Source organism: Lithobates pipiens, unplaced genomic scaffold, assembly GCF_037356315.1.
Source record: "Lithobates pipiens isolate NorthernLeopardFrog02 unplaced genomic scaffold, aLitPip1_a1.2 Scaffold_19, whole genome shotgun sequence".
NCBI classification, from domain to species: Eukaryota; Metazoa; Chordata; class Amphibia; order Anura; family Ranidae; genus Lithobates; species Lithobates pipiens.
This window is the reverse complement of record NW_027507764.1, coordinates 29,215,366-29,227,879: the sequence shown is the minus strand read 5'-3', so window position 1 is coordinate 29,227,879 and position 12,514 is coordinate 29,215,366.

The window sequence follows — 12,514 nt, the reverse complement described above, 5'->3', positions numbered from 1 at the left end:
TCGAACGTACGTTCGACTCGAACATTGGCCGTTCGGCCGTTCGGCGAATTCCGAACGTTTTGGCCGTTCGCGTCAAAATTCGAGTGACGCGCGCGCGGACCACAATGCACTGCGTTGGCGCAGTGCATTGCTGCCCGATGATTGGCCAAGCATGCACTGTGACCCCGCATGCTTGGCCAATCGCAGCGCCGGCAGCGAGGAGAGCCATGATTGGCCACAGGCATCCTGCCTGTGGCCAATCATAGCTCAGGCTGTGTAGTGCACGCCCCACACTATATAAGGCCGCCTTTAAGGCGGCCTCCTGTAGTGTGTTACTTTGCATCTGAAGCAGTGGGTGTTCTGTGTACCTTCAACACAGTACACACCAATCGTTTTTGGGTGATTTCCTATCTTGCTGCTGTGTAGTGGTTGTTGTCTGTGCCCTGACTGCAGTATACACCACTATATTCACCTCACCTATATAGCTAGTGATCTAGCTTTAACCACTTAACAACTGCCCATTGCCGATTAACGGCTTCAGGGCGGTTGTTTAACTCAGAGAGGCCGTTAATTAACGGCCTCCCAGAATTCTGCTCTCGCGTGCCCCGAGGTGTGCGCACTCGAGAGCATCCGTGACCGCCGGGTCCATAGGACCCGGCGCATCACGGTAAACGGCCGCTCATAGCGGCCGTTTACCACGTGATTGCTCCGTCAAATGACGGAGTGATCACTTGGAAACAAACCGGCGTCATGTTATGACGCCTGTTCCTCCCTCCCCTTTCTGTACCGATCGGTACAGCGGAGGGGAAAGAGATCGGTGTCAGCAGCGATGTGGGCTGCATCTGCAGTGCCCACATCGCTGCTCACCGAATTTAACCCCTCAATTCCCTGCCAATACTCTGCAATACCAGTGCATACTCTGCAGTACCCTGCCATTACTCTGCAGTGCAGTACCCTGCCATTACTCTGTAGTACCCCGCCATTACTCTGCAGTGCAGTACCCCGCCATTACTCTGCAGTGCAGTACCCTGCCATTACTCTGCAGTGCAGTACCCCGCCATTACTCTGCAGTACCCCGCCATTACTCTGCAGTGCAGTACCCCGCCATTACTCTGCAGTGCAGTACCCCGCCATTACTCTGCAGTGCAGTACCCTGCCATTACTCTGCAGTGCAGTACCCCGCCATTACTCTGCAGTACCCCGCCATTACTCTGCAGTGCAGTACCCCGCCATTACTCTGCAGTGCAGTACCCCGCCATTACTCTGCAGTGCAGTACCCTGCTATTACTCTGTAGTACCCCGCCAATACCCCGTCAATACTCTGTAATACCCTGCCATAAATTGCCATACCCAGCCATACTCAGAGATACCCAGCCATACTCGGTGATACCCTGAAATACCCAGCCATAGACGCCCCCCACCCCTCACCGCCCTCCGGTGCTTCTACCAACTCGCCAGTACGATCAAAGCCAGAATCTTTTTTTTATTTTTTATTTCAGGCTTCCCAGCCTAGAGGTGAGATGTGGGGTCATATTGACCCCCCAGATTTCACTGTAAAGAGGACCTGTCACCCCATATTCCTATTACAAGGGATGTTTACATTTCTTGTAATAGGAATAAAAGTGATCAAAAATATATTTTTGGGGAAAAAAATGTCAAACTAAAATAAATAAAGTAAAATGAACAATAAAAAAATAAAATAAAAATTAAAGCGCCCATGTCCCCATGTGCTCGCATGTGCCACACATGTGAGGTATCGCCGAGAATGTTAGAGCGAGAGCAATAATTCTAGTCCTAGACCTCCTCTGCAACTCAAAACATGTAACCAGTAAAAAAATATTTAAAGCGTCGCCTATGGGGATTTTTTAAGTAGCGACGTTTGGCGCCATTCCACGGGCATGTGCAATTTTGAAGAGTGACATGTTTGATATCTATTTACTCAGCATAACTTCATCTTTCACTTTATGCAAACATTGGGCTAACAAGTGGTTAATAATAGAGCTTGCAGTCAGTAGTGTTAGGAGATAGTGCGTGCTGTCTGCGTGCTCTGTACCCAGTACATACCGCTATAATATAGGGCAGGCCCCTACTTTCAAACATCCAACTTACAAACATCTCCTACTTGCAAACGCAAGGAGACAGCAGCAAGTGAGATGAAAAAAGATGGACGACAAAACAAATTATACAGGGGTGATAACCCTTCCCTATGTTTTCCAAAAAGCTTAAAGATAGTTTTTTTGACTGGAGCTACACTTTAAAAATGTACCGGTTGAAAATGACAAACAGATTCAACTTAACACAACAAACCTACACAGTCCCTGTCTTGTTTGCACCGCCTGTATACTGCTGTTCTGAGTATATAGGGCCTGGGGGCCACACGCATTTCCTTTTTTTAATATGGGTACGGGGTTCCCCTTAATATGCGTACAAGACCCAAATAGGCTGGTAATGGGCAGGGAGGGCTACCCATGCCATGTTTCTCAATGATTTTCAACCATATTGCAGGAACCAGATATAACATTAAAACCGCAAGCAGTTTTAAATGGTGTTATTTCCGTTTAATGTCATTTTGTGCAGGGACTGTTCTAAACACGGGAAACACGTGGCACTTCACAGGCATACTACAGACACCCCCCAGGCACCATATTTAAAGGAATATTTCACTTTTTTTTTTTCACTTTAATCGTCATTAAAATCAGTGCTCCCGCCAAAACGGTAGTTTTTAAAACTTTTTTTTGCAGTGACCCATGTCCTCTGAGGCAGGAGGCAGGTCGCCAAACCCTTTTTAGCACACTATCTTGCATATTAGCCGTTAAAATAAGCACTTTCCAATTCGAACGTTCGAGTCCCATAGACTTCAATGGGGTTCTAACGTTCGTACCGAACGCGGGGGTCGTTCGCAAGTTCTGGTGCGAACCGAACCGGGGGGTGTTCGGCTCATCCCTAATGGCGAATTATAGTTTCCAACCTTCCATGTTGCCTGACTCGTTTGTTACGCAGAGTATTCCTGCATTAGAGGAGCATCTCCGTGGTCTTCGTTCCTCTTGGGCACAAGTTCAGGAGGCTTTGCGTCATGCTAATGATAGGTACAGACTCAGGGCCAATGTTCAACATTTTGGTTAAAAATGGCATGGGTAGCTAGGCACTAGTATTGGTACAAAAAAATATATATACAATTCAGCATGTGGGTGGGTGCAGTGTAGTACGATGGCAATAACACACACACAGTCCAGGTGCAAATGATAGAACTTGTATTAAAGTAAAGGCAAACAGTTCACACCAACCTGGTGGGAGGAGGCTCAACCAGGAACACCAATGAATACCAACAGCGAGGAAAGAGAAGTCAGGAAAACTATGTATTGCACAAAAATGTATACAAAACTATACAAAAACTAGGCACCCACCAGAAACACCTAGACTACTGTAGTGCTAGCTCCTGACGAGCAGGCGTTATGTTTTTTTTCCAAAGTTAATTTGCCTGAAACCACAGTTGGGTTTTGGGGCTATTTCTCTAAATTTCTGGTTTCAGTACCAGTCCAGCTGGGTTGCACTGGGTTCTCCTTGAACGCAGGTGTCACTGTCACCGCCGGTAAGGGTAGGAACGCAGTGTAGCTGGGTGTATTGAATGCCACTGACTTCCCTGGGAACCAGCCCAGTGGGCGTGTTCTCTTGCTGTGCATTCTGGGGGGTGGTATTTAAGGTACCTACGCCACATGGCATGGGGGGTTCCGGAGATTATTTTCTGTCTGTTCAGTTCCGGTGGTCCTCCTGACCCAGCCCCCATGACCCTCCAGGCCTGGGGTGCGGAACCATGCAATCCGTGTCTCTGGGCTGGCTGGCCCGAGTGAAAGGCAACTGCAGGGATAGGCTCGAGTGGATTTCGGGGGCCTAATGATCCGAGGGTGGTCCGGTGCCGTCTCATCTGAAGGGAGAGGCCCAGCAACTGAAGAACCCCAGGGGAGGACTCTTCAGGAGAAGGCTGTGCGCAAGGCTGGCTTCTCTGATGAGCCTGGAGGCTTAGTTGAAGGACGCAACTTGGATCAACACTCATACGGTATCGCCATATTGGCTGAGAGATACTGGTACCGTATGATAGCTCTTTAAATGTATCTACGTCCCTCAGTAACGCTCACGTGTATATCATAAGTCTGTGGCAGAGACTTTGTTGGGCACCCTACCGGCTGCTAGGCCTAGTGAGAGGAGGTCTATCCGGGGGGGTTGTTAAATCCAGCTGTGAAACGGTTGCTATTCTCTGGATTTTTCTCTAAAGGTTTCCATTCATTTGCAATCCAAGTACCTGAACTCACTCCTAACCCTCTACCCTTTATTGAAAGACTCTGTTTCTGTTCTGAATAAATAACCCAAAAGAAGATTCAGTGTCAGTTTCCACATTCTTTGGGCCATCTACCACTGGAAACCCTAGACGGAGAAGCAAACAAGGAGGTAACGGTAAGCCCAAATAAAACCAGCAGCTCCTTCGGGGGTCAGTGCTACACTACATTAAAATAAGACAACGTTGTCTGAGTAAAAGCAACTGCGTCACGCATACAGCAAGCACACATAATATACCCAATTTATATTTGCAAAATAAAGTGTTAAAAGTGGCTGTTGAATCAGTACACAGACCCTAGTGCATATCACCATAGCTCAATGTACATATCCCGTCACTATATATCAAATGGCCCCCCTAATAGGGGATACCAGGGTATTGAATGTAAGGTCCACACATATGAAGAAAAACCCCATAGAAAACATAACACGGGGTTAGGCTGAGTGACTGTTATGTGGCTTGATAGTATATCCTGTATGGAAAGTGGTATAGAACCATTTATAGTTGATAATTCCAGGTGTTCTATATCTAGTCGTTTAACAGGACTAATCCAATGTGGAGTTTATTAGAATTAAGCAGTGGGTGGAGGTTAACTGCTGGTGAGCACATGCAACTTATGCAAAGTTATAGAAAGTCATAAGACCGCAAGATCCGCTCACCCAACCACAGAAAATAGGCATATCCAGACAGGTGTCCCAAATGTGTCCACTGAACTGAACTGATATAGGGGGGGGGGCCTCTGTTCGTCTGGCTGGCCTACTGGGGGAAGGTCGGTGGATGGATTGTTTGCCCTCCCAAAACAAAAAACATCATCCGCCACTGGGAAGGAACCCAGGGAGAGTGCTTGGTGGTGGATAGGGGACAGAGACAAGGGGTGACCCAGAAGGGGGGAGCACCTGGCCCTATGCTCTGAGAAAAAAAAAAGCCCTTATTAACCACCTCAATACCAGGAACTTTCATCCCCTTCCTGCCCAGACCAATTTTTAGCATTCAGTGCTCTCACACTTTGAATGACAATTACTCAGTCATGCAACACTGTACCGATATGACATTTTTTTTTTCACACAAATAGAGCTTTTTTTTTTTTTTTTAAATAGTTTTTCTTAGTTTCTGTTATAAAATTTTGCAAATAAGTGATTTTTCTTCATACATTTTAACCAAACATTTATACTGCTACATTTCTTTAGTAAAAAATAACCCAAAACAGTGTATATAGTTTAGTCTGTGTAAAAGTCATAGAGCCGACATGCTATGGTGCCAATCATTGAAAATTGATCACACCTCATGTACTGACGGCCTATCTTATTTCTTGAGATCCTAATATGCCAAGACAGTACAAATATCCCCCAAGTGACCCCTTTTCGGAAAGCAGACATTCCAAGGTATTTAGTAGGAGGCATGGCAAGTTTTTTGAAGTTGTAGTTTTTTCCCACAATTCTTTGGAAAATAAAGAAATTTTATCATTTTTATTTTTTATTTTTATTTTTTTACAAAAATTTCATATTAACAACTTATTTCTCCCACATGGCATAGGCATACTTGCAACTACACCCCAAGATGAATTCTGCTACTCCTCCTGAGTATGGTGATATCACATGTGTGAGACTTTTACACAGCCTAACCACATAGAGAGGTTCAACATCCAAGGAGTACCTTCAGCCATTAAAAAAAAATCAGTATTTTTGCTAGAAAATTACTTAGAACTCCCAAACATTATATATTTTTGTAGCAGAGACCCTAGAGAATAAAATGGTGAGTTTTGCAAATTTTTCTGTCACACGCGCTGCAATTTTTCAAACGCAATATTTTTTTATTTTTTTTTATGTAAATAATGTTTATTCACATTTTGTCAGTTTACAGAATATTAAATCATATTGGTATACATCAATTGGTTTTGTAAACCTGGATCTAAACAATAATAGCCAACAGAATCTCATGTTAACATTGCATTCACTGTTCAGTCATCTTTGAGATCTTCTTGTGACTCGAGAAAGGACAGCTCCCATCATTCTATGTTGTAGTAATAATATTACCTTGACTCTAACTGTTAGCAATTATTCATCAAGAGTATGTAACTTATAACTAGAAATAAGTGAATAAACATATAAACTATTCAGGATCAACTCCTACACCATCTAAGGAAGAGACAGTAGGGTGCGGACCTTAAAAATACTTAATCATTAATCATTAGATATTGTATCAGATCATTGTCTGATTAAGGGTTTCTTTCTAGGGGTGTGTGTTGTGTCAATTTATCCACCGTTGCCAATGTGGAAGGAATTGGTCTTGTGTTCCCCTTACTGATGCTAGCATTTTTTCATAAGTGAAGTGTAAGGATAGTGTACGTAAAGCCTCTTCTACCTTAGGAGGCTCCGGTGATCTCCACTTTCTTGTTCAATATTTTTATTGAAAATTTTTCATCAATATAACAAAACAATGGAGAAATAAATATCCCAAACCGGGAGCCAACATAGCCCTTCAGTAGGGTTTATCAAAAACAAAATTTAGGAAGATAACAGCGATGTTAATGTAACAACATATTTATAACATATCAATGCTAATTAATGCCCTGAAGGGTTGTAATAAACCATTGATCAGAGCAAATTAGTGACAATAAATTCTTTATTTGCTATAGAATAATAAGATTGAGCAGGGGTCGGCAGAGTATCAAAATTTGATTTTGTTCCAGAGGGATCAAGGGAGACACGCAAGCCACCCCAACTGGGATCTAGCTGTGGACTGTACGTGTCCCCCTGCTCCCCCCGGAAATTTCTGTTCTGCCCTCCGCCCCCTCCCTGCCCCTCCCAATTAATTAATTAAATAAATGTAATAACTGCCTAGGTGCATTACTCCAAGTGATGTAATTAATAATAGATGACTATTGATCAAATGGCATGCAAAATAAAGTTTTTATGATAAGTAAAAAGAGAAGAGAGTAATAGAAAAGGAAAGAGAAAAGAGAGAGAATAAGTGCATCTGTGATGTGATTATCAAAAAGGAGCGGAGGAGGAAACCAATTATTTGAATCAATCGTTGAGAGAAATTAAGGTAAGTGGCCCGGATATAGGGGAACCTTGACATAGCGAGCCCAAGGATCCCAAGTCGCTTCAAACTTGGGCACCCTGTCTAATAATTTTGCAGTGATTTGTTCTTGGGTCATGATCCAAGTGATTTTCCGCTTGGTGACTATCAAAGAAACCTTGTTTGTTTTCCACGCTCTTGCAATAGTAAGTTTTGCTCCTAGGAGCATAAAAAAAATAAGATTATTGGTGTGTTTGGGAGCACCTTCTATTCCGAGGTTCAGTAGTCCAATAGTAGGAGTTTGTGGAATTCCAATGCCTGTAACTTTCCGTGCCATGTGGAAAAATCTGTTCCAGAAGCCTCTTATACGTGGGCAAGACCACCAAATATGGTGCATAGTACCCACCTGCTTACAATCCCGAAAACATAGAGGTGAGGTATCAGGAAAAATCTTAGCAAGCCTGGAGGGGACATAATACCAACGTGTGAAAACTTTAATATTTGCCTCTATTAGGTTTATGTTGAGTATTCCCTTATAAGATTTCTGGAAGAGATTGTTCCATTTATTCAGCTCCCAAGACAAACTCAGATCAGTCTCTCATGCCTGAGCATATGGAGGCAAGCTGTGTTTACTCACCAATAAGGCGTAGATCAGCGAGATACCACCCCTCTGATCCGCGAGTGTACCACACCACTGTTCATAAGCTGTTGGTTTTGGGGGAATGGATTTATCTGTCCATAAAGTGTTTAAAAATGTCTTAATTTGGTTAAATCTAGAATTCTCAGAATTTGGCATTTCCAATTTGTTAATACATTCATTCAGCGTGAGAGGGCCCGATGCTGTTAAGAAATGTCCTATTCTAAACATGCCCTTATTTAACCACCACTGGAAAGCTGTTGTGTTCAATCCTGGAACAAAGTCTTGATTATGAAAGATATGGGCCAATGGTCTCAGGGAAGAAACCAACGAATTCTGTTTATGGAGTGTGTCACAAAGTACCATCGAGTGAGAAAGTGTCGGGGCCATTATTGGGGGTCTCTGTTTCCGGGGGCACCATATCAGAAAATCTATTGTGTGGAGTGGTACCGCCTGACTCTCCATGGATATCCAGTTTGGTTTTGGTCCCTTAGAGTATATAGAGGAAATTTGTGCTAATTGAGCTGCCTGGTAGTACCACCATAGATTTGGAAGACCTAATCCTCCTTGCGTTTTGGGACGAAAAAAGGACCTCCCTTGATAAACGGTGTCCCTTCTTTCCCCAGACAAAATGGATAATGCGTGATTGGAATTTGTTCAGGAAATGTTTGGGTATAGAGATGGGCAGTGAACGGAAAAGGTATAAAATACGAGGCATCAGAGTCATTTTAATCGCATTGACCCTACCCAGCCAGGATGGACCACACTTAGACCAAGCCCCTAGGTCCTCCACCAGTTTTTTGAAAATTTGGGGGTAGTTTGCAGTAAAGAGTTTGTCTACCCTACTTGGAAGTGTGATACCCAAGTAAGGTATAGAATCCGTGGCCCAAGTGAAGGGAAAATGTTGTTTGAGTTGATCTAGCCGGTGTTCTGGGACTGAAATGTTGAGAGCCATAGATTTAGATAGATTGACCTTGAGACCTGAGAGGGCACCAAAGTTCTTGAGCGTACTTAATAAATTAGGTGTGGATATTAATGGGGATGTAACAAAGAGGAGCATGTCATCTGCAAACAGAGCACACTTATGTTCCTGGGATCCACATAGAACTCCTTTAATATTTGGATTTGATCTAATGGCTATAGCCAGTGATTCAATAGCAATCGCGAATAGGAGCGGAGACAGTGGGCAACCCTGTCTTGTACCTCTATGTATACTAAATCCTTCAGAGTAGTGTCCCATGAGGCGTATTTGTGCGCTCGGGGAGGAATAAAGAGATTGTATAATGCCTAAAAAGTTGGGGCCAAAACCCCATTTACCGAAAACATCAAATAGATAAGACCAAGATACCGTGTCGAAAGCTTTCTGAAGGTCTATAGATGCCAGGAAACCTTCTTGGGGGGTCCCTCCATCCCAATTGGAGTACAGTAGGGAGATGATATTTATGGCCCTTCTGACCTGATCCGGACCTTGTCTCCCTGGAATAAAACCTGCTTGATCCTTATGTATATATTTTGCTATAAACTCTGACATTCTATTCGCTAAAATTTTAGTCATGATCTTGATATCATTATTGATAAGAGAGATGGGGCGGTAATTGCCCACATGTCAGAGAAATAGGCGCAATCTCACGAGGTACGTTCGTGTTAGCGCGCGTCGGCGCCTACCTAAGCGCAAAGTAGTTTCAAGACGAACGACCGACGCTACGTCTAACCGGGCGGGCATACGCGGTGATGCTACGAATACACAACGTACTCGACGTAGCCGTACGATCACCCCGACGCGCTCACGACGTGACCCGGTCATCTCGCCTATTTAAACGTTCGCCTGACAGTGCCGCATCGCTGGATTATCGTCAGCTCTCCTGTGAACCTGTACCCGTGTTTCCTGTTATCCGACCTCCTGTGTACCGACCCGGCTTGCTTGACCTGCTCCTGTTATTCTCCTGGCTCTGACTCCTGGCTTGTACCCGACGCTCCTGATCTGCTTCCTGCACCCGATCCCGGCCTGTCTTGACCACTCTCTGGACTTCCGCTGCCCACTCTCGGACTTCCTAGCACGGTTGCCCCTCGAGGCTTGCTTACCCGGTACCTGACCTCTGCTGCTGCTACCTGGCAACCTGTGCTACTGTGGGCACTGCATCCCTGTGTCAACTTCAGGGTTGTGCTGCACTCGGCCGCAAGGGGAGCCCTCTCAGCATCTCGGCCTCACTCTTGACCGTGACACCACATCACTTCCATCTTTCCCGGGTTTAGGGATGACTGAGATAAAGGCTTTATTCAAGTCTCCATCTATCGGGTTACCTCCCTTCAGAGAGTTAAAAAAACGTGTGAGGTAGGGGGCCAATGTGGTCCCAAATTTTTTATAATAGCCGCTGGAGAAGCCATCTGGGCCCGGTGCCGAACCAAGTTTCAAAGATTTTATTACACCTAGAACTTCATCCGTGGTGAACGGACCATCCATGATGTCCCTATGCTCATCTGATAATTTGGGGAGTATTAGATCGTGAAGAAAGGAATTTTGTTCGTTAGCTAATGGTGATTTATGGTTCCGATAGAGTTTGGAATAATATGCTTGGAAAGTATCCATAATACGGTTCGGGTTTTGCGTCAGGTCCCCCGTGGTAGTCTTAATTTTAGGAAGAACCAGGGTTCGGGGCCTGGGGCTTAGTTTTGCTGCTAGTCTGGAACCAATTTTGTTGGACTGGTAGTAAAATTTTGCCCCTGACCAGCGGAGAAATTTCTCTGCATCTGTGGTGAGGATCAGATTAAGTTGAATTTTAACTGCCTCAAGGGTTTGTAAAGAGCTAGGTGTAGGGTTGCGTTTATGTGCTTTGCTCAACTCTTTAAATTCCCTATTCAGTCGAACTATTTCCGCTTTACGTTCTCTTTTTAATCGAGATGATAATTGGATAAGTGTGCCCCTCATAACAGATTTGTGTGCTGCCCAGAGTGTGGACGGTGAGATATTGTCAGTATCGTTATCCATAAAATAGTCAAGTAGCGATTTTTCGAGCATGGAGCAGTGAGCGGGATTGTTCAGGATGGATTCGTTGAGACGCCACTTAAAGGGTCTTTCGGGATCCCCTGCATATTGCATGGATAGAGACATCGTGGAGTGGTCCGAAAGTAGGGTGTCTTTGATCTTAGAAGAGGTCGTTAAGGGGATTGAAGAGGCCTTTACAAAGATGTGGTCTATCCTGGCATAGGTCTGGTGTGGAGCTCAAAAATGGGTGAAATCTTTTATATGAGGGTTCAGTTCCCTCCATATGTCAATCAATTGATGGTTATTCAATAATTGAGCGACTTTCAAGCTCTGTTTTGGTGGGCGTTTAGTAGAAGCTGAGTTCCCTCTGGATTTATCCATAACTAGATCAAAAGGTAAATTGGTGTCTCCCCCCATGATGATAGTCCCTTGTAAGTGTGGTTCAAGCTTGGATAACATATTATTGAAAAACATTCCCTGGCCTTTATTGGGTGCATAATATGATACAAAGGTATATGTTCTTCCATTAATAGTCCCTTCAAGTAGGAGAAATCTCCCTTCCGGGTCTCTAATTATCTTTGTCAAGGTAAAGCCAAGGTTACGCAAGAAACATATAGCTACCCCTTTAGTCTTATTTTCGGTGTTAGCCAGGTAAAATTGTGGGAACCGGTGATGAAGGAAGGTGGGAGTATATGACGCGGGAAAGTGTGTTTCCTGAAGGAGGATAATATCCGCCCTCATGAAGTGGTACTCTTGAAATAATTTTCTCCGTTTAACCGGGGAGTTCAACCCTTGTACATTATGGGAAATTATAGAAAGGGACGAGTTTTGTAGTGGTGGGTCAATCACGGACCAGAGGGGTGGAAAAGCGCTATGGTGGAAAACATCTTACCCCAGCCAGGAGTGTGTCCTGGCAATTTATTACACGGTAGTGGATCCCTGACGTTTGGACCCTCTCCTCTATGAAATTCGGGTACCTCCATCCGCTCAAGAAGGACAGTATTCAGATGCTTAGAGAATAGAGTAGAGGAAAAAAGAAAAGAAAGAAGAAACAACATAAAAAAAATGGTCATTACATAACAATGAATAGTTAGTGAACCAAAGAGTTGAGTGGGGACCAATCTTGTCCCCCCTCCCCTCGTGTCTAGGAGAGAAAAAAATTTCCTCTTCCCAGATATAACCGGTAGTCGCTGCAAGGAGAATCTCATCCTTACAGTGACTATGAGAGGCGCATTGTAACCGTTCCGGCCAATCAGCCATAAATGCATATTAAGTGTAGGGCAACACAGAGCCCCATAGGTAAATCTTATATTTGAGAAATAAATAAATAAATAAATAAATAATTAAATAAAAATAAATAAAATAAAGGGAGATATTCTTTCCCCAAGGAATGCGTGGTTACAAAGGGGGGTCTCTGGAACATAGAAACCCCCATCTTGTAAGCTCTCACCTCCCTGATGTCCAAGCAGGGAATATCTGCATAAGTCCCTCAGTGTTTTTTCCTGAGGAACTCTATGAGAGGAGAGAAATAATAAATAAATAAAAAAATAAAAAAAAGGGGGGG